This window comes from Odocoileus virginianus, chromosome 14 (genome assembly GCF_023699985.2).
Source record: "Odocoileus virginianus isolate 20LAN1187 ecotype Illinois chromosome 14, Ovbor_1.2, whole genome shotgun sequence".
Taxonomy (NCBI): domain Eukaryota; kingdom Metazoa; phylum Chordata; class Mammalia; order Artiodactyla; family Cervidae; genus Odocoileus; species Odocoileus virginianus.
Window position 1 is genome coordinate 40,154,349 of NC_069687.1, and position 21,482 is coordinate 40,175,830.

Sequence of the window (21,482 nt, forward strand, 5' to 3'; positions counted from 1 at the left end):
TAGTGACTGAATAACAACAACTTTGAAGATCTTTTCACCAGTGTGTTAATTCACTCATGAACACTGAATTTTTTTCATCAAAGATAATTGGCTATTCATTCAAGCCTATGAACAAACAACCCTCCTAAATTTTTAGGAGTCACTTGATACTGGATACCAAATGGCAAATGAAGATAAGGTCTCAGCTAAATGATTATCCAATAAGGAAACTATGTTTCCATATGCACTTTGCATTTTGAAAAACCCACCTTTATATACTAATAAAGAGAGCTACACCTCTACTGCAGTCTGATTTTGTTTAAGCCTATATTTACCTTTTAAAATTTGGTCAGTGTAAGATTAGCTTGGTTGCATCCTCAGACTCAATTTCCCTATTTTTTTAATTTTAACTTTTTCTTCACAAATCATATATACTGAATACTGTAAGAAAGTATATTGTAGGTGATTTTTCATTTTAGTTTTGTTAGATGCTCTGTATATGCTGATAATGCTGTATATTATCACCCTACATATTTGACTACTATGCAGAGTACATCATGAAAAATGCCAGGCTGAATGAACCACAAGCTAGAATCAAGACTTCTGAGAGAAATATCAACAACCTCAGATATGCAAATGATACCACTTTAATGGCAGAAAGTGAAGAGGAACTAAAGAGCCTCTTTTTTAATTTTTTTTTTATTGAAGGATAATTGCTTTACAGAATTTTGTTTTCTGTCAAACCTCAACCTGAATCAGCCATAGATATACATATATCCCCTCCCTTTTGAACTTTCCTCCCATCTCCCTCCCCATCCCACCCCTCTAGACTGATACAGAGCCCCTGTTTGAGTTTCTCAGCCATACAGCAATTCCTATTGGCTATCTGTTTTACATATGGTAATGAAAGTTTCCATGTTACTCTTTCCATACATGTCACCCTCTCCTCTCTCTCCCCATGTCCACAAGGCTATTCTTTATGTCTCTTCTTCCACTGCTGCCCTGTAAGTGAATTCTTCAGTACCATTTTGCTAGATTCTGTATATATTAGAATATGGTATTTATTTTTCTCTTTCTGGCTTACTTCACTCTGTGTAATAGGTTCTGGGTTCATCCACCTCATTAGAACTGACTCCAAGGCATTCCTCTTTATGGCTGAGTAATATGCTATTGTGTGTATGTACCACAACTTCTTTATCCATTCTTCTGTCAATGGACATCTAGGTCGCTTCCATGTTCTAGCTATTGTAAACAGTGCTGCAATGAACAATGCAATACATATGTCTTTTCAATTTTGTTTTCCTCAGGGAATATGCCTAGAAGTGGGATTGCTGGGTCATATAGTAGTTTTATTCCTAGTTTTTTTAAGGAATCTCCATACCATCTTCCATAGTGGCTGTATGGCTATATAGTTCCCTTTTCTCCACACCCTCTCCAGTATTTACTGTTTGCAGATTTTTTGATGATGGCCATTATGTCCAGTGTGAGGTGATATCTCATTGCAATTTTGGTTTTCATTTCTTTAATAATAAGCGATATTGACCATTTGTTTCATGTGTTTGTTAGCCATCTGTATGTCTTCTTTGGAGAAATGTCTGTTTGGATCTTTTCCCCAATTTTTTGGGTTGTTTGTTTTTCTGGTATTGAGTTGTATGAGTTGCTTGCATATCTTGGAAATTAATCCTTTGTCAGTTGTTTCATTTGCTATTATTTTCTCCCATTCTGAGGGTTGTCTTATCACCTTGCTTATAGATTCCTTTGCTGTGCAAAACTTTTTAAGTCTAATCAGATCCCACTTGTTTACTTTTGCTTTTATTTCCATTACTCTAGAAGGTGGGTCATAGAGGATCTTGCTTTGATTTATGCCATCAAGTGTTCTGCCTATATTTTCCTCTAAGAGTTTTATAGTTTCTGGTCTTACCTCTTGATGAGGGTGAAACAGGAGAGTGAAAAAACTCATGTTTCAGAGTGAAAAAGTCACGTCTGACTCTGCAACCCCATGGACTGTAACCCAATAGGCTCCTTTGCCCATGGGAATTTTCAAGGCAAGAATACTGGAGTGGGTTGCCATTTCCTTCTCCATGGGATATTTCTGACTTAGCCATCAACCCACGTCTCCTGCGTTGGCAGGCTGATTCTTTAACATGGCGCCATGTGGGAAGCCTGCTGTGTATACAACATACTCCTAATAACATGAGATGTTCTAACTTAACGTTTCAGACTTAAAACTTTTTCAGGGCTCAATGTAACACTATTTAATTTTTTTTCTCTAATGTATAAGAATGAGGAAGTAATGGCTTATAATCACATGGTTATAATCCAGTATGGAAGAAAAATAAGATTTTAATGCAAAGATCTATTTGGGAGAGAGTTTTTGAGAAATTTTAGAAATAAACTAAATATACTTAAATATAGTTTCTTAATAGATTGCTGGAAGAGTACTCAAAGAAAAAAAGAGACAAGAAACTTTAAAGTAAACAACATTAAAATCCTTAGTAAGCACTTGTATATTAGATCCCTAGGAGGAATTATAACATCTGCTGGGATTTTTCCTAAAGTGAATTCCTGAGCTACCAATTAGAAATGGAAAATTACCTGAGTTGTGCATGTAGCCCACAGTAACTAATCAGAATCTAGGATTCTCCCACACTAGCCTTTGGTTATACCACTAGAAGAAAACAAAGAAAATGTTGACATCGTCAGAGAAGAAACAGGGAGGTCTTTATCTACTTAAAACTAGGATGGGTGGAGTAGACGGAAGCAGTGAGGTTCTGAAATCTCCTTGAAGCAGCTCAGATTAAAGAAGATCAAAACAACAGTCTTTGCTACCTGGGGAATGGACAGTTTGGTTCCTTTAGCAATGATCCCTCTGATAAGCCAACTTGCAGAAGCTGCTCCTCCTATCTCATGGAGCTTTATATCAAGTGTGCAGTTTCCTTTTTTCCTCTGCTTACCGTGTTTCATTCGAGCATTTGAGTACAAGAAACATCAAAGTGATCATACTTATGAAATAATGACCTCAGATTTTCCTGTTCTTGACCCTAACTGAACTTCTCAAGAAGAAATGGCCCTTTTACAAGCTGTGATGGACTGTGGCTTTGGAGATCGGCAGGAGTAACCAATCAGATGTGCACCAAGACCAAGGAGGAGTGTGAGAAGCACTATATGAAGCATTTCATCAATAACCCTCTGTTCGAATCTACCCTGCTGAACCTGAAGCAAGCGGAGGAGGCAAAAACTGCTGACACTGCCATTCCATTTCACTATGCAGATGACCCTCCCTGACCTACCTTTGACTCCTTGCTTTCTCAGGACATGGTGGGATACATGCCAGCTCAAGCAGATTTCATAAAGCAGTTTGACAATTATGCGAAGTGGGACTTAAGAGATATTGATTTTGTCGAAGATGACTGGGACATTTTGCACGCTCTGAAGATGGCTATAGTAGCTATTTATCATGCCAGGTTAAAGGAGAGACAAAGATTAAAAAAAATTATGAGACCATGGATTAATCAACCTTGGGAAGTTTCAGTTAATGGAACGACAATACCCCCAAGGAAGTCTAAGACCTTTATGAAAAAATGAGGCAATTTGCAAGGATAGTGGGGCCGGTGGAGCCTGACAAGTTCATTGAAAGCCAGGCATTGGAATTTGAACTCTGAAGGGAAATCAAAAGGCTCCAGAAATACAGGACAGCAGGCATTACCAATTTTTGTAGCCCCAGAATCTACAATCACCTCAAGAAGAGGAACCCCTCAAATGCAGAATGCACTCCGAGATCCTCCAGTACATCCAGGACAGCAGCGCCTGCCTGCAGTGGCTCCGCCGGCAGGCTGAGATTGATTCTGGCTTGAGTCCTTCTGTTCCAATGACTTCGAATTCAGGTAGACAAAGGTACTGCCCTTGAAACTCAGCAGCCTCCCTGGCACAGAGAAGTGGAGTGAAAAAAAAAAAAAAAGGAGCTCTGTCAGATGGTGAGGTTGGTCCCAGGAGCTTATTTAGAATACAAATCTGCTCTACTGAACAAATGCAACAAGCAAGGGGGTTTGATCCTGGCACAGGCGAGAGCACTCATCAAGTTAGACGTGAAGAAAACCCAGAAAACCTGTGGTTTCCTCATCTGAGAAGGGTACATCGCCAAAGCCTGTGAGGCTCCCCAGGGGTGTTGTGGGCCAAAGGGCCGCAGGGCATCCTGGAGCCTCGTTTTTGAACCGACTTCTCATTGAGAAAAGAGGGAAAGCAAAAGGAAATCTTCAGTTGTATTAGAGTCTACTTTCTTCTCCACCCTGCTTTAAAAGACTCCTGTTGTTGGTATTGTGCTGCAGAGTGATGTGCTAGATAAGCTATTATTAATTGTGTGTGGGCATTCGTTCCTAACACCTCTTGTAACTAAAACAAGAACCATAGTACCTCACATCACAGTAGTGGTAGAAATAGAACTAAACCGGTCTGTAGTCCCAGGAGTCCAGTTCAGGTCCTCGCACCTGCTTGGGAGGTTGGTTTTCTGATTATCTGTTTTGCCTTCAAACACTACAGACAGATATAAGATAAAGAGACTACATATAGAGAAAGCTTTCTCCTTCTGTCTGAGGTTTTCTTTTTAAGCTAACAACTTGTGTTTACGAGCAGAAAGGAGGAAAACCTCTCCCCTAATGGTCTTGTCCCAAACTGTACCTTGAACTTGAATGTCTGGCTCTATAATCTGCAGTCTGACTCTCTCATCTGCAGAAGACTTTTTGAGTAGGTTACACCAGATATAAAATGTCTCTTATCTTTAGAATGAATGGATTAAAATGTTTTGCTACTTAAAAAAAAAAAAAACTATGATGAAGAATGCAAGATGCAAATAGCCAGATTATTATTACTTTTTAATCAAGAAGCACCTGAAATAATCCTGCTAAGTTTTCCATTGAGTTCATGGCCTAGAAAATTGAATACAGCCCTCAGGGAGCCTGTGGGCACAACACAAAGGTGCCATCTAAAATTTGAAATATTTAAAGTCCCAGTATAACCTTTAAAAATGCTTGCAAATTTTGTATTCTTCTCCTTAATATATCAATGCTTCTTTTGAAGTAAAAATGGCTTCAGCTACCTACAAGTTAAATTACTAGCCTTTTTTCATAAATCTTTGAATAAAATCAATGCTTTCTAAGATAACCATGCTTATTTCCAGCTTTATATTCCCAAAACATACTCAGCTGGAGATGAATGACCCAGAAAAAATCTAAAGGTTTCCATGTAAAGATCATATGCTTAGGATAACACTGAGGTCTCTAGTGCTCCAGAGAAGGAGGACTATCTGCTCTTCAGTTAATGAAGACTTTTGGTATTTTATTCACTCATTCGTGTCTGATTCTTGCAACCTCATGGACTGTAGCCCACCAGGCTCCTCTGTCCATGGGGATTTCCCAGGCAAGAATACTGGAGTGGGTTGCCAGGGGATCTTCCCCACCCAGGGATTGAACCCGAGTTTCCTAAAATGTAGGTTCCCACCAGGGAAGTTGATATTTTAAAGATATTTTTCATTACTAGGGGAACTACTAGTACTATGGTACTACTGGTCATGTCTTGAGATCAGAGAAGAAAAAGAAATTATACTTTAGGTTAAACTAAGAAAAATTCAAGGGAAAAGCAATGATTTTCCCAGCTTTGGCCATGCTATGCTCATCTTTAGAGCAATAGCAAGTGAACTTAGATGTGAATGCCATGATTTTGCCAAAAGATAACTGTAAGGTTTAGGCCCCACAGTAGTCAGACAGTATAAGGTGAGGCAGAATGATTAGAAGAAATCTGAACAAGAACTTTCTTTTCATTCTTTTTTCAAATGACTATATAATTGACTATATTTGTTGCAGGTGTACAACATAGTTTTTCAACACATACACATTATGAAATGACCTCCATAAGTCTAGTAACCATCTATCACCATATAAAGTTTTTTATTCCATTTATTTTTATTAGTTGGAGGCTAATTACTTTACAATATTGTAGTGGTTTTATCACCATACAAAATTTTAAATTATCGTTGACTATATTCCCTATGCCGTACATTACCTCCACAGGACTTATTTATTACATGACCAGAAGTTTGTACTGGGCTTCCCTGACAGCTCAGTTGGTAAATAATCCACCTACAATGCAGGAGACCCTGGTTCGATTCCTGGGTTGGGAAGATCCACTGGAGAAGGGATAGGCTACCCACTACAGTATTTGTAGGCTTCCCTTGTGTTTCAGCTGGTAAAGAATCTAGCTGTAACACAGGAGACTTGGGTTTGATCTCTGGGTTGAGAAGATCCCCTGGAGAAGGGAAAAGCTAGCCACTCCAGTATTCTGGCCTGGAGAATTCCATGGACTGTATAGTCAATGGGGTCACAAAGTCAGACACAACTGAGTGTAAATGCTTTGCTGTGCAAAAGTTTATACTTATTAATCTCCTTTGCCAATTTATCCATTCCTCCACCCGCCTCTCCTTTGGCAACCCACTGGTTTGTTACCTGTATCTATGAGTCTGTTTCTGCTTTGTTTGTTAATTTGTTTTTATGTTCCACATACAAGTGAAATTATACAGGATTTGTCTTTCTCTGATTTTTCTCACTTTGCTTAATACATTCTCGATCCATCTATGTTGTTGTAAATGGAAAGATTTTATTCTTTTTCATGACTAATATTCCATTTCATAAATTAACAACATCTTCTTTATCCATTCACCTATCAATGGACACTTAGGTGGCCTCCAAGTTTTGGCAACTATAAAACACAGTGATGAAAAAGGGTTGCATATATTTCTTCAAATTAGTGAGTTTTGTTTTCTTTGTATAGATGGCAAAGAGTGGAATTGGTGGGTGGTATGGTAGTTCTATTTTTAATTTTTTGAAGAATCTCTATGCTGTCTACCATAGTGGCCACACAAATTTATATTCTAACCAATAGTGTAAGAGGGTTCCCTTTTCTCCATATCCTTTCTAGCATTTATTGCTTGTAGATTTTTTTTTTTTTTTTTTTTTTTTAGATACATGGAGGAGTGGTGGCTCAGATGGTAAAGAATCCACTCACAATGTGGGAGACCTGGGTTTGATCCCTGGGTTGGGAAGATCCCCCACTCCAGTGGCAACCCACTCCAGTATTCATTTTTTTTTTTTTAATTTTTATTAGTTGGAGGCTAATTACTTTACATCATTACAGTAGTTTTTGTTATACATTGATATGAATTAGCCATGGATTTACATGTACTCCCCATCCCAGTCCCCCCTCCCACCTCCCTCTCCACCCGATCCCTCTGGGTCTTCCCAGTGCACCAGGCCCGAGCACTTGTCTCATGTACCCAACCTGAGCTGGTTATCCGTTTCACCCTTGATAATATACATGTTTCAATGCTGTTCTCCTGAAACATCCCACCCTCGCCTTCTCCCAGAGTCCACAAGTCTGTTCCATACATCTGAGTCTCTTTTTCTGTTTTGCATATAGGGTTATCGTTACCATCTTTCTAAAGTCCATATATATGTGTTAGTATACTGTAATGGTCTTTATCTTTCTGGCTTACTTCGCTCTGTATAATGGGCTCCAGTTTCATCCATCTCATTAGAACTGATTCAAATGAATTCTTTTTAATGGCTGAGTAATATTCCATGGTGTATATGTACCACAGCTTCCTCATCCATTCGTCTGCTGATGGGCATCTGGGTTGCTTCCATGTCCTGGCTATTATAAACAGTGCTGCGATGAACATTGGGGTGCATGTGTCTCTTTCAGATCTGGTTTCCTTGGTGTGTATGCCCAGAAGTGGGATTGCTGGGTCATACGGCAGTTCTATTTCCAGCTTTTTAAGAAATCTCCACACTGTTTTCCATAGTGGCTGTACTAATTTGCATTCCCACCAACAGTGTAAGAGGGTTCCCTTTTCTCCACACCCTCTCCAGAACAAATAATTTCACAATTTGTATGGAAATACAAAAAACCTCGAATAGCCAAAGTAATCCTGAGAAAGAAGAATGGAACTGGAGGAATCAATCTGCCTGACTTCAGACTCTACTACAAAGCCACAGTCATCAAGACAGTATGGTACTGGCACAAAGACAGAAATATAGATCAATGGAACAGAATAGAAAGCCCAGAGATAAGTCCACGAACCTATGGTCACCTTATCTTCGACAAAGGAGGCAAGGATATACAATGGAAAAAAGATAACCTCTTTAACAAGTGGTGCTGGGAAAACTGGTCAACCACCTGTAAAAGAATGAAACTAGAACACTTTCTAACACCATACACAAAAATAAACTCAAAATGGATTAAAGATCTAAATGTAAGACCAGAAACTATCAAACTCCTAGAGGAGAACATAGGCAAAACACTCTCCAACATAAATCACAGCAGGATCCTCTATGACCCACATCCCAGAATTTCAGAAATAAAAGCAAAAATAAACAAATGGGACCTAATGAAACTTAAAAGCTTTTTCACAACAAAGGAAACTATAAGCAAGGTGAAAAGACAGCCCTCAGATTGGGAGAAAATAATAGCAAACGAAGCAACAGACAAAGGATTAATCTCAAAAATATACAAGCAACTCCTCCAGCTCAACTCCAGAAAAATAAATGACCCAATCAAAAAATGGGCCAAAGAACTCAACAGACATTTCTCCAAGGAAGACATACAGATGATGGCTAAGAAACACATGAAAAGATGCTCAACATCACTCATTATCAGAGAAATGCAAATCAAAACCACAATGAGGTACCATTATACGCCAGTCAGGATGGCTGCCATCCAAAAGTCTACAAGCTTGTAGATTTTTTTATGACAACCATTCTAACTGATGTGAGGTGATACCTCATTGTAGTTTTGACTTGCAACTCTCTAATAATTAGTGATATTGAGAATCTTTTCATGTGTTTGTTTTCCATCTGTATGTCTTCTTTGAAGAAATATCTGTTTAGGTCTTCGGCCATTTTTTCACCAGGTCGTTCTTTTTATTATTGAGCTGCATGTGCTGTTTGTATATTTTAGAGATTAATCTTTCGTCAGTTGCCTCATTTGCAAATATTTTCTCTCATTCTGAAGACTGTCTTTTTGTTTTGTTTATGGTTTCTTTTGCTGTGAAAAAAACTTTTAGATTTAATTAGGTCCCTTTTGTTTGTTTTTATATTCATTACTCCAGGACATGGGTTACAAAAAAATCTTGCTGCAATTTATGTCAGAGAGTGTTCTGCCTATGTTTTCCTCTAAGAGTTTTAGTGTCTGGTCTTACTTTTATGTCTTTAATCCATTCTGAGGTTTGTGTGCATGTGTGTGTGTGTGTGTGCGTGTATGGTGTTACGGAGTGTTCTAATTTCATTCTTTTATATGTAGCTATACAGCTTTCCCAGCACCACTTATTGGTGAGACTGTCCTTTCTCTATCATATATTCTTGCATCCTTTGTCACAAATTAGGTATGTGGGTTTATCTATGGGCTTTCTACACTGTTCCATTGATCTATTTTTTGGTAATGTGCCAGTACCACACTGTCTTGATGACTGTAGCTTTGTATTATAGTCTGAAGTCAGGGAGCCTGATTCCTCCAGCTCCGTTTTCTTTCTCAAGATTGCTTTGGCTATGTGGGGTCTTTTGTATTTCTATATAAGTTGTAAAAAAATTTTGTTCTAATTCTATGAAAATTTCCATTGGTAATTTGATAGGGATTACACTGAATTTGTAGACTGCTTTGGGTAGTACTGTTAATTTTTTTTTTTAATTCTTTTTGTAGTTCTCACCTTCTTCTTCTCTTGCTCTCTTCCCTTGTGACTTGATGACTATCTCTAATGTCATAGCTGAATTCCTTTCCTTCTAATGCCTGTGTATCTACTCTAGACTTCTGGTTTGTGATTACCATGAAGTTTATAAATAATGGCATATAAACAACCTAAAACCTATATATTTATATACATATATAGGTTATATATTATATATATATTATATATATATATAACCTATATATAGGTTATAACCTATAACCATATATATATATATATATCGTTGTCCCTTTTAGGCTGTCTATCTCTTAAGCTGAAATGCATTTTAAAAGCCTTATATTTTCATACCCCCCAAATTTTTATATTTTTGATGTTATATTTTATTTGTTTTTATTTTGCATATTCTGTAAGTGCTTATTATAGATTTGGATGATTTTTACTACTTTTGTCTTTTAACCTTCTTACTAGTTTTGTAATGTTACTATATGTTTGCCTCTACATGAGATTTTTTTATTTCATAATTTTCTTATTTCCAGTTGTAGCTGTCTCTTCTCCACTTAGAATAATCCTTTTAACATTTCTTGTAAGGCCAATTTAGTGGTGATGAACTCCTTCAGCTTTTGCCTGTATATAAAGCTCTAAATGATAATCTTGCCAAGTCAAGTACTCTTGGTTGTCGATTTTTTTCCCATCATATCACTCTACTTCCTTCTAACCTGCAAAGTTTCTGCTGAAAAGTCAGCTTATTGTATTCTGGGAGCTCCCTTGTACATAACTAGTTGTGTCTCCATTGCCACTATTAGTTTCTTTATCTTTGCTTTTTTCATTTTAATTATAGTATGTCTTGGTGTGGACCTCTAGATTCATCTTGTTGGGGGACTCTCTGTGTTTCTTAGACCTAGATGTCTGTTTCCTTGCCAGGTTAAGGATGTTTTCAGCTATTACTTCTTCAAAAAGTTCTTTGCCCCTTTCTCTATCTCTTCTTCCAACACCCCTATAATGTGAGTATTCGTGCACTTGATGATATCCCCAAGGTCCTTTAAACTGTACTAACTTTTTTCATATTTTTTTCTTTTCAGCTTGCATTATTTCCACTCATCTTCTCTTCGAGATCTCTGGTCTATTCTTCTATATCATCTAATCTACTGTTGATTCCCTCTAGTGTACTTTTTATTTCAGTTGTATTATTCAGTTCTGGTTGATTCTTTATACATTTTTCCTCTCTTTGTTGAAATTCTCATGGTGTTCATCCATTTTTATCCCAAGTTCTGTGACCATATTTATGACCATTATCTTGAACTTTTTATTGAGTAGATCAAAATATTTCCATTTTCCATTTTATTGAGTGCTTTTTCTGAAGTTTTGTCTTGGTCTTTCATATGGAACATATTCTTCTGTCTCCTCGTTTTGCCTAATTCTCTGTGATTACTTCTTTGTATTTGGTAGGTAAATTACAGCTCTCAACCTTGGAGAAGCAGTCTTATGTAGTAGATGTCCCCTGGGACCCAGAAGCACACCCCGCTCTGGCCACCAGAGCCAGATGTGTAACAGGTATTCCCAGTGTGAGCTGTATGCACTTTCTGTCGTGGTTGTACTGACTGCTACAGTCACACTGGTATTCAGGGCTGGCTCCCGGCCCGGCTGACTGCGATGCCCAGCAGTGTATGACTGTCGGCACATTGCAAATAGGGTAGGCCCTCAATGTGACTGGGTATAATGTACAGTGGTATGTTACTGCTGCTAGGGGACAGATATCCCCAGTTCACAACCATGCAGAGGTCCTAGTAGGCAAGGCAAGCCGCTAGCACAACTGGCTATGAGACCTGGTATTGCATAACCACTGCAGGAACTGGTTGGTGGGGCAGGCTCCTGGAAGTAACAGACTAGAAGGAGTATTTCAAAAGGGCACCCCCTCTAGTACAGCTGTCTGCAAAGTAGAATAAGATTACAAAAATTGCTGCTGCCAGAATCTCAGTCCCCAGGGAGTGTTACAGCTGCCTCCTCTCTCTCTTCAAGTTTAGCAAGTGGCACCTTTCAAACCGCTGCCTCTCCACTGGGACTCAGATTGAGTGAACTTCTGCATGTGCCCTTTAAGAGTGGAGTCTCATTTTCCCACAGTTGTTTGGCTGTCTAAACATAAGCCCTGCTTAGTTTTCAAAACAACATTTTAGGGGCTCATATTCCTGGTACAGACTCCCAGGTTGGTGAGCCTGAGTGAGGGTCAGACTCCTTGCTCCTCAAGAAAGACCTCTGTAGTTGTGACTTTCCTTCCACTTTTCTGTCTCACAGTACTAGAGATACGGGTCCTGACTAGACCATGTCTCCAACCCTCCTACCTATCTTGTTGTGGCCCTTTCTTAATATGTCTTGTGGTGGAACATTTTTTCTGCTAATCTTCAGGTCATTCTCAGAGATGGTTGTTCTGTAAGTAGTGGCAATGCTGGTATGCGCAAGGGAGGAGGTAAGCTGAGGATATTCTTACTTTATAATCTGGATTCAGACCCAGAACCAGAACTTTCTGCTGGGGTAGGGAAGAGTGCCATCGCTGATGGAGAAAGGTACTATTTCTGAATGCATATGATTAGTAAAAGTGAAAGTGTTAGTTGCTCAGTCATGTCTGACTGCAACCTCAAGGACTGTAGCCTGCCAGGCTCCTCTGTCCATGGAATTCTCCAGACAAAAATACCGAGTGGGTTGACATTTCCTTTTCCAGGGGATCTTTCTGATCCAGGAATTGAACTCGGGTCTCCCACATTGCAGATTCTTTACCATCTGAGAGGTGCTAGGCATGTACAGGTGAGTCACTAAAGTTCCGTTTACCCTTCAGATCTCAGTCTAGCCAGTGTTCCTTCAGAGAGGTCTCTCTTCATTCTCTGGTGTTCGTTTCATCAGTCTCTTCACATAACCTATAGACTCTTCTTAAACCAATAAATATTTGTGTTCTCAACTTAAATGTGTGAAACTTTAAGGTATACTGCAGGCAGTGTATCTTATTCTGTCTTTTTTTTTTTTAATGGGAAGCCCATTTATTTGTTTCTTTTTTTCTCTCTCTTTTTTTTTATTTATTTATTTTTTCATTTATTTTTATTAGTTGGAGGCTAATTACTTTACAATATTGTAGTGGGTTTTGTCATACATTGACACGAATCAGCCATTATCCTCACTGTCTTAAATATAGTGAGCCCTCACTAAATATAAATTGGTTACTAGATTAAATAATGATCACTTTACTATCAGGCATTAGTGGTAAATAAGTAATAATAATTGGTTTATGCTCCCTCTTTCTTTCTCTCTTTTCATTAATACATTCCTTCCATTTATGAGAAGTGTATATATGCCTAAATAACCTTAAAACTTTTCTGTAATGGCTTATTTTCTGAACAAAATGAAAGCAGATCTATCTTATCTTTCCCAGATTCATGTATGTTGTATTAGCATGCTACCCTCAGCATCTCTGAGTGCTGCTGAACTACCCTTCATTCACATCAATATCATCATTTTGGTGAGGCTATTAAACATATAACATAATACCTGGTGAAACAGCTTAAAATTAAGATACAATACAGCCAAGATAATTGCAATAAACTGGAAAGATACATGGAGAAGGTGAGTTTCTTATTTATTGGGGCTCTTCCCAAAAATAAAGATGCAAAATTTTAAGAAAGAGAAAAACAATTTAAAACACACACAAAACAGATCCTATTCAATGAATTATGACTTTTTGGTTATTTCTCCCAAGTAGTTGTGAATGCAGACTGTAAAATATTAATCAGGTTCAATCTCTATCATGCAGGACAGATGGAAAACTCAGATATAAATGTTATTAGTCTTGATTCAGGTCATTTGGAAAAGTATATTCTGGAGCTAGCATGCACTGGTCAGAGATTAGAACAAATGTGATTGGACAGTAAAAGCAAAATGATGTCATTGGTTAAGTCATCTGAGACAGGTGGTCTGTAGGCTGCACCATAATTCCCATACCATCTTCAATCTGTCAGATTAAATTAATGACTCACTCCAAACAACAAATGACTGTTGTTTGGGGCTACAGAACAAATTCTTCTGCAAGGTCACTACATATGAGCACCACACACTTTGTTCATCCCTGACTGAGACAATCAAGGGAGAAATAACAAATTTGAATCTGACATTGCAGTACTACCACTGTGACATTAGGAAAGCAAGAGAATCAGGACCTTTTATATAAATATGACATGGCCAAAGTGCTACAAGGAATAAATGATTTAAGAAAAGAAATTTGATTCTCAGATAAATGATTTAGAGATCAGACACATAGAAAAAAGCCCCATCTCTAAAATGTTGACATAGCAAAGGAACCTGCTATAGTATCAAAAATTTATTTTCACAAGAGTCAAGGAATTTAAGAACTATAGTATGTGGTGGCACACAGATTTTTTTTTTTTTTCAGGCATTCTGTCATCTGTCTCAGCACTGTACTCAAATGGGTGGGGAAGTCCAAGTGAGTGAGGAAGTCCAAGTTTGCTAGGCTACAAATTGTTGATTTTTTTTAGGAACGAATGGACTAAGTAACTGACCATGGATTTCCCATCACAAGAGTTCAATCATAGGCCAAAATACCACTTAGTAGAGATTTTAGGTATAGATACAGTCTTTGACATCCCTTCTAAGTTTCATATTTCAGACTACCAAATTATCCTGTACTTCTCCATATCACATATAGCTCTTATAATGATTTCTTTAACAGCTTTCTTCCTGTAAGTACCACAAGGGCAGGAGCTAATTCTACCTTCCCCGTTGTTGTGTGCTCAGAGACTAGCACAATGTCTAACAGATAGTGTTTTAAAAAATGCTGTTTATTAACTTACAAGTCTTATAAACCGAAAAAAGAGTGATTGTTGAATTAAATGTTTTGAAATAAAATTGGCATGCGCTGTGCTGTACTTAGTCACTCAGTCATGCCTGACTCTTTGCAACACTATGAATTGTAGCCCACCAGGCTTCTCTGTCCATGGGGATTCTCCAGGCAAGAATACTGGAGTGAGTTGCCATGCCCTCCCCCAGGGGATTTTCCTGAGCCAGGAATTGAACCCAGGTCGATTTAGTATCTGAGCCACCAGGGAAGCCCAAACTTGGCATGACTTCCTCCTAAATTTAAGTGGAAGGTATTTTAAAGAAAGTTTAGATTATTGTAACTTCTGAAGTTTCAAGTTAAAAAATGTGGAGTTTCAAGCTGACTTCATGTTTCATTATTACAGGGAAATAAATATCATGTTAATAATCATAAATATCATTTCTAGTTTCCTAAACCACTCCTAGTAAATATTAGTAGGTATGTGTGTGAGAAAAAAAAAATATATATATATATATATATATGAGAGAACACATACAGAGAATAGGGGCTTCCCAAGTGGCACTAGAGGTAAAGATCCCACCTGCCAATACAGGAGACATGAGAGACTCGGGTTTGATCCCTGGGTGGTGAAGGTCCCCTGGAGGAGGGCATGACAATCCACCCCAGTATTCTTTTTTTTTTTTCACTCCAGTATTCTTGCCTGGAGAATCCCATGGATAGAGAGCCTGGCGGGCTCCAGTCCATTGGGTCACAATCAGTCGGACACAACTGAAGAGACTTGGCATGTACATGCACACATATAGAGAATATATGTAAAAGAATCATATAAAGAGAGATAAAGCATAAATAATATAAATAGAGGCAGTTGTATTATTGCAAATGTTTATTTCCCTTGAATTATCATTGAAATGATAAAATTTAGTTAAATATTTTATTCCAAATAAATAATGTTGCTACTTCTGTCAAAATTCTTTTGAAAGTTTTAGAAATTTTTGACAAGTGCAATAATAAAAAATAAAGATGCCACGAAATTAGGTATGATTAACATTGGGAAGAAAAATCATAAAATCTAAAAAGACTCTGCCTTCATATTACTTCAAAACTGACTTCAATTTCCCATTTTATTTTCATGAAACTAAAAATCAGAACTGTACAATATAGTGTGGTTTATTTCTGAAAGATGACAGCCATTATTTTGCATGCTCAAATGAGAGACAACTGACTTACATCAAAGGACTGACAATGAGAAGTTTATGAATTTTTACTTAAAATGTGCAAACTCTGAATATACAATTTCTATTGTTCTTTTTTTTTCTTTTTTTCTTTCACTTTTTTTTCAAATATCACACTGATAGCATTAATTGTATAAATCAGGGATTTCCCACACCTCTCAATGTCAAGAGCTGCAAACTCAGGGCTTATAGGTGGAATGCCTGCAGACAGATGTATCTGTAACTGAATGCCTTTACAAGGATCATGTATCCACCAGTTTGCTGTAGTTGATACCACTTTCCCTTATTCTACACTAGCCTTCTTACACATGTGCACAATCTCCCTGGCACTTTCTGAGGTCATTTGATTTTTTTGACTCCAGACTTAGACAAACCCCTAATAAATCACAAAACCTTTTTTCACTTTATTCAATCAAACTATCATGCTTCATAGATATATGTATAATTATGTGCCTTCATGGAAATAATTCAGTGCTCCAAAGGTAGTAAAGATATTAATGCAACATAAAAAATTCAGAATAAAACATATATGAATAAACAATGAAATTTAGAAAGATTACACAGTATCTAGGCACATAGCCAGATGTTTTTTATGCAGTATATTATTCAGTGCTCAAAACTATGAGAAAGGTAATATCATTATCACCATTTTGTAGATGAGAGTACTAATGTTCATCAAGATAAATATCTTACCCAAGGTCAGCTAGTAATGGCTAGACTGAAATTCAATCTAAGTGCATTGACTACATATTTGCACTGTTAATCACAGTAATATTTTATGTGTGTGCATGCATGTGTGTGTGTGTGTGTGTGTGTGTGTATGTGTGTGAAGACAGAAAGACAAAGATATTGCATATATGAAAGGGCAACTTTTCCTTTCTTCTCATGAATGGTTTCTTGAAGAATGTAGATTTTGACAAAGGTAATACCTTCCATTTACATTATGCTGAAAAGATCACTGGCTGAACAAACTTCAGTGACCATGCAGCCATTTGGCAGAATAGAATCTTAAACATCATTATTATATGTGGCCTCAAATTGTATTATAATACACTAAAGCATTTATTATCTTTACTGCTTTTTTTATTGATATGATGGATACCACAGGACATAATGCCTGAAACTGTAACAAATATAGTTTAATATAATGACTTTAAAGAAATAAGTTGGAAAAGGTATGAAAAGATAGCAATAGCTTGTTGTATGGCAAGAATTTACTGACATATTTTATATGTAGAGTATAACAACAATTTTTATAACATTTTCTATAAGGATGCATTCTAGTTTTTGTCTTAGTAATATGAAAACTCCTTATTAACTGAGTAGATTTAATAAGCCAGAACCATAAATTTAGCTGAATATGTACTTCAGTTTTAGCAATACATAGCTTGATTGTACTCATGTAATAGTATGAGTTTGCACTTTCCATATCAAAAATAGCACTCTTTTGTATGCTGTTAATAGTAAAGATCAAATTATATAAAACAAGAGAAGCACTTACATAGTAAACACCAGTCATCATAGCTGTTATTAATATTAAAACATAATGATACACATGATGATACCATTAAAGATGTAGGAATGGGAAGAGCACAATGATTAATTTCTATAAATCAGACTTACCACCGACCTTGTCTTCTCTCTGAATATGAATTTGTGATTCCTGGTTGGTCTGATGTGATAAGCATCTGCAGGGTGATTGCCTATCAGATGACAGGTTTAATTGTTAGTTTTGAATGACTAGACTCAGAAACAGTACTAACCACAGAACATTTTTAGAAATAAAATGAAAAATAATGAGATTATTTTCTTGTTTCAGCAAGCATCCTTCAACTTGTCTCTCTTACTGAATGCATCTATAAATCCTAAACATAATAGATGGAGCAGCTAGCTGAGAACATCAGTCTTTTCTTATCCGGTTTCAACAAAATCTCAGATCTGTAAGTGGACATCAGCACACACAAGAAGCTATGGAGGAGAAGACATCAAGTCAGGTAGGAGGATTTGGAAAGTGACCTCATAATGCTCAGAGAGAGAAGTGGATAGCTTTCTCTTTCTTCTCACTGTTGTCTCTTGCCCAAACCCATGATGACTCATGAAGGCTTAACAGTATGGGGGAGGATAAATATTCCCTCTGATAAATGGAACCATGAAGCCAAGATGTGGGGAGTATATTGACTGCTTTTATGTCTCTCTGTGATTCCACTGTTTGGCTCCCGACATGATCACATTCAAAGGAAATGAGTGGAAGAACAGGGCAAATAAAATCCCATATTTGAAGCCAGAGGATTCCTGGGGAACCAGAAAGTATTAGTGAGATTATAAAGAGGGAGAATATTGGTAAATAATGCTTAAAAATGAATTTATGAACTACTGAACTCACCACTGAGCTGTGCATATATACTTTTGACCCTAAACAATATATAATAGGTTTTTTGAAAACAAGTAAGATATAGATCACTGTCTAGATCTCAGACTAACTACTGGGTAACTCACACATGTGGCAGATACAAAGAACACTGTAAAGGCTTTGAAATAGAACTGATGTGGTAAACACAATCAAAAGAAGGCCAAACTAGAACTTTTCGTCTGAGTAGCATTGAGTGTTTTTCCTGCTAAAACAAAAATGTAAATATTTCTAATAAAATTTTAAGAGACTCAGTGTCTCATAAAGCAAAATGTCCATGATACAATCCAAAATTACTTGGATATGAAGAATCAGGAAATCTAAATCTGCATGGAAAAATCAATCAACATACATCAACACCAAGTTGACAGAGATACCAGGACTTGTTTGACAAACACTTTAATTAAACTGTTTTTTTCTTTTTAAATCTTACAAAAAACAGGGACAGAAACTCTTGAAATGAATGGAAAGCTAGAAACATACTACTAAGAAACAGAAGTTACACAGAAAATCAATTTGAAATTTTCTAACTGAAACAATATCCAAAATTCTAAAATATCATTTGATGGGCTCAATAATCAGAGCTGAAAGGATAGAGCAGATAAAACTTCAAAAGAGATCAAGAGAAATTATGCATTTTCTTTAACAGAGAGAAAGCATTTTTAAAAATACTTGAATGCCAATCCAGTGGAAAGCTCTTCTGGTAGACAGGTTACTATCATTGGTTCTTCTGACAGTATTAGTCTGGACCGATATTTAACTAATGTCAGGCTTTCCTCTCCAAGGGCATGGGGTATAGCTGGAATAGTATAGGCTCACTCATAAGTATTTTCTGCTGTTTCCCATAATCCAATTGTGTGATTTCTGATTCTAGGTTTTAAATAATTTGTAAGTGTTCAGTTTCTACACAACTTTATCACCTGCTAAGAATTTAAAAATCACATTCTCTGTTCAGCTGTTAATGCTAGGATCCATATTAGTTTCATAAGCTTTTCCCTGTTTTAAACAGCTTTGTTTGAGGCTTTTGGCTTATGAATTTTATTTCTGTTTGTTGATAAGAAATGTAAGAGTGGAATGTTAATAAATGTCAGTATAGTTCTGTAATGTCAAGAATTTAAAAATTTTTAAATAGATTGGTTAAAAAATGCTTCATATTTGAAAAAACTGAGAACTACCATCTTAAAAAAAAAAACAGAAAGTAGAAATAGGAATTAGTGAAATAGAAAACAAAAATAATAAAGGAAATCAATGAACCTAAAGACTGATTAATAAAATTGATAAAATCCTAGCAAGAAACACAAAAAAATACAGAAGACATAAATTCCCAATGTGGAGAATTAGATAAAGAATATCACTACAGAGCATGTAGACATTAAAATGGCCATTATGGAACACTATAAACAACTCTACACACATAAATTCAACAACTTAGATAAAATGGACCAATTTCTTGAAAACTGTAAACTACCAAAACTAATCTAAAACTAAATAAATAATCTGAATAGTTTTGTAACTACTAAAGAAACTGAATCAATAGTTTAAAATCTTCTTTTAAAGAAATCTACAGGTCTGCATTGTTTTGCTGATGACTTCTGCCAAACATATAAGGAAAAATTAACATCAATCCTATAAAACATCTTCCTAAAAATAGAGTAGAGAACACTTTCTAACTCATTTTCTGAACTCCAGCATTAGTCTGACACCACAGCTGGGTAGACAGGATAAGAAGAAACAACTACCTACCAATATTCAAGGAAGCAAAAAAATCTTCAGCAAAATAGTCATAAATTAAATTGAGCAATATATTAAAATCACAATAAACCACAACTAAGTGGAGAATTATAGTTAGAATGCAAAGTGAAGTTAAAGTCGCTTACTCCTGTCCGACTCTTTGCAACCCCATGGACTATACAGTCCTATGGAATTCTCCAGGCCAGAATACTGGAGTGGGTAGCCTTTCACTTCTCCAGGAGATCTTCCCAGCCCAGGGATTGAACCCAGGTCTCCCGCATTGCAGGCAGATTCTTTACCAGCTGAGTGACAAGGAAAGTCAAAGAATACTGGAGTGGGTAGCCTATCCCTTCTCCAGCGGATCTTCCCGACCCAGTACTTGAACCCAGGTCTCCTGCATTGCAGGCAGATTCTTTACCAAGTGAGCTATGAGGTATGCAAAGACTGGTTAGTATTTGAAAATCAATCTGTATAATCTCTCACATTAATAGTAAAAAAAAAAAAAATCATCATTTCATGTAGAAAAAACATTTGACAAAATTCAAAATTTATTCCTAATAAAAACTCTCAGCTAACTCAGAATATAAAGGAATTTCTCCTCTCTTACTTTAAAAAGTATTTAGAAACCTTCAGTGAATATCTTATTTAAAGATGAAAAACTGAATGATTTGCCTCTAACACTGTGAACAAGATAAGGATGTTGGTTTTCACCACTCTTATTCAACATCTTACTAGAAGTCCTAATCAGTGAAGTAAGCCACCAAATAGAAATTAAAGGTATATGGATTGAAAAGGAAGAAATAAGATTTTTCCTATTCATTAATAACATGATTGTCTATGTAAAAAATAATAATAAGTCTATTTTTGAAACTCCTAGAACTAATTTGTGAGTAAAGTAAAATCACATAATATAAGGAAAATACACAATATATTTCTATATATCACCAATTGGAAATTGGAACAATTACAAACCAAAATTAAAAGGTAATAGTATGTACAATATCTCCAGAAAATGAAATTATTAAGTATGAGTATAATAAAACATCTGAATGCTCAAAAGTGAAAACCTGATGAAAAATTAAAGATAGCATAAATAAATGAAGAGGTCTATGGCAGTTACTACATATTAAAATTACTTTCAATTATAAATTTCTGACAATGTAAAGCACTAGTTTGGATGTGGAACAACTGAAACTCTCATTCATTATGAAAATGCAAAATGAAACAGCCATTCTTGAAAACAGCTTGACAGTTTCTTACAAAGTGAAGTATGGATATATTTACCATATGACTCAGAACTTCCACTCCTAAGTATTTGCCCTAGCATAATGAAAACATATGTTTACATAAAAAATTTTTTCACAGATGTTTTCAACAGCTCTACTTATAACCCTCCAAAACTGAGAACAACCCAATGTCCTTTAGTAGGTCAATGATTAAACAAACTGTGGTACTTTTATGCAATGAACTCAACAGTAAAAATGAACAAACTCAATACATACAGTAGTTTAAATAAATCTCAAAAACATTATAGTGCGTGAATTAAGCCAGTCTCAAAATGCTGTGTACTGT

The 21,482-nt window shown here is 36.4% G+C and overlaps 1 pseudogene; it reads left to right on the forward strand.

The window, feature by feature from the left end:
- The first annotated feature begins 2,894 nt into the window (after positions 1-2,894).
- LOC110129637 (transcriptional adapter 2-alpha pseudogene) lies at positions 2,895-4,205 on the forward strand (annotated as a pseudogene).
- Positions 4,206-21,482: the final 17,277 nt, after the last annotated feature.